Consider the following 2,358-nt stretch of genomic DNA (forward strand, 5'->3'; position numbering starts at 1 on the left):
GAGGGAGAGAACGCAGAAGGAACGGATGTGCTCAAACTGACGGCGTCGTGGCGTTATTACATGGGGTTCGATTAGTTCTAGTTCTTCTAGTAAGAGTTTAACGGCACTTGCAACACGAATAGCTCATATTATGTGAGGCAGCGTGGTGGAATCAGGCTCTCGTCAATTTTTGGGCATGTAGGGTTATTGAAACCATCTTAAAGCTTGTTCACTTATCTTTATTTGAATGAAAAAATATCCATGTATTATGAAAACAAGTCGAGATATTTGCGAAAGAAGGAGGTGGGGGTCACCTGTTTTCAGAGGTAAAATTAGTGAGAAAATGGCCCCTAAAGATTAGTTATTTCCTTAACTGAAGAGTCCGAGGTAACTAAAAATTTACTTTTTTTGTGCTTTTAATCATCATTTTTCTGAAAAACCCACATAGAAATGAGTTCTTCAATGGGCATGAAGGGTGTTCAGCCAAAAATACAAAAATTTGATAAAAATTCACAAACCTGGGGGAAAATGCAAGTTTCTTCACTTTGATTATTTTGACGAGAGCCTGATTCCACCACGCTGCCTCACATATTATACTGGCGATCAAAAGAAAGGTATCACTTTTTGATTTTGTATAAAATCTAGCCTTTTGAGTCTTTGTGCTTTATCTTTCACGAGGACGGTACAAAGTACTCTGAAAAGTAGGTTATGTTATAAAAATAATATTTTGGTGCTTTAATTCGTGTTCACAGCACCATTGTTTTAAAAAAAATCAGAAAATTTGGATTTTTTCCCCCGAATAGGTTGCGGATTTGTCTGTTCTTTGATATTTATGAAGTTTAGGTCTGTGTTTATTTAAAACTGCATCAACATGTATTGATCATTGTCACCCAAAAGAGACGGTATCTTTAACTCAAGGTCAGAAAAATCACACCATCTGCATACCCAGCGCGCTGCTGTTGTGAAAACTTTCGCCGTCAACAGAGGGACTATCAACTAACCAAAAAAACGGTACTTTGAGACTTGGCCTATTCAAACCCGACCCGGACCAATATATCAGGACAGTGCAGCTGAGAAATCGTTTCAGGAGAACTGTTCAAATTGCAAGACAAATTTTTTGGGACATTTACTCGTCAGCCGGCATACTTTTCCTCACAGATTGAAGGAATTTAAGATCGAAGATAGGATGCCTCAAATAAAGACTGCGTTTCAAGCCAAAATACCGTCAGGCTAAGATGAACAGGTCACAGCTACACGGCCGATGGATCTGAAGCAGTGGGACAGCGTCACCTTCTCGGACAATTCTCAACTCGACGGGAGTAAAAATAGTGTACAGGAGACCACATGAGCACTCTCTGCCATTTCGTCAGTAACACAATCAGCCTATGACATTCCAACAGAACAATTCAACCGCACACCGTGTTCTCAACTCAGAATTAAACTCTCTAAAATCCAGAATAACGTCGCCGTAATGGAAACTGCATAGTACACAGGCTGCCATTTCACCAAATGTTAACCCAATTGAGCCCATATGAGACCGTGTTAACAGTGTTGCTTGTGACATGAATCCCGGTCACATAACTCATTTTGTAGCTTCAGCCAGCCCTCACCAGTGCCTGAAACATCATTTTGCTGGAAGACTTGAGCACTCTATGAGCAGGAGATGCATTGATGTGATGAATGCACGTGGAGATTGCAAGGCTTTCTGGTGTGTGATTATCTTTTTTATTTTACCCCTGTCGTCAAATTTCAGTCATAAAAGAGACGTTTTAGCTGAAAATCAGTCTTTTCGCCTTGAGTTATCTGTGAAATGAAATACTTTATATTTCAGTTTCATGGCCGAAAAAATCATTTTTATCATGAAAACGGAACCAATCGAACGGATAGGGTGATACCTTTTTTCTGATCACAAGTATATAAGTGCCGAAGATCAGAGGTGTTACAAGACAGTAAAATACAAGGAAAGAAAGGAGGAGAGACACCTCGGGTCCACGTGAATCTCGCAAAACGCTTCGACCTTTGCATCTCAGTTGATGGAGATCATAATCAGGTACAAAGATGTTTCTTGTTAATATCCCAGTACTGTGTGTTTCCCGGGAAGCCAAGATGTTTCTCAGTGTTCAAGGGTTCGATGGGATAAGAATGGCGGTAAACGCATAGAACAGACTATAGAACGTGGATATGCGCTATACAAAAGCAAATATTATTGTTATTACAGGTAACAAGACATTTTTGAAATTATACATTTTGCTTTTGAGCCCAAATTTTAGGGACAGTCTTTAACAATGACAATGACAATGACAATCTTTATTCATCTCGCAGGGAGAAATTTGTCTTGGTCGTTAACAATGGCAGTTGACGTTACAAAAGTTAGACTTA

General features: G+C 39.5%; 1 long non-coding RNA gene across 1 annotated transcript in view; it reads right to left on the reverse strand.

Moving 5' to 3' along the window:
• LOC118477911 overlaps window positions 1–1,476 on the reverse strand; it is a 30,600-nt gene extending 29,124 nt beyond the window's left edge. The window contains exon 1 of the long non-coding RNA XR_004858686.1: window positions 1,203–1,476. This is a non-coding gene — a long non-coding RNA (uncharacterized LOC118477911). The remainder of the gene's footprint in view (window positions 1–1,202) is intronic.
• Window positions 1,477–2,358: the final 882 nt, after the last annotated feature.

Source organism: Aplysia californica, unplaced genomic scaffold (genome assembly GCF_000002075.1).
Source record: "Aplysia californica isolate F4 #8 unplaced genomic scaffold, AplCal3.0 scaffold00288, whole genome shotgun sequence".
Lineage (NCBI taxonomy): Eukaryota > Metazoa > Mollusca > Gastropoda > Aplysiida > Aplysiidae > Aplysia > Aplysia californica.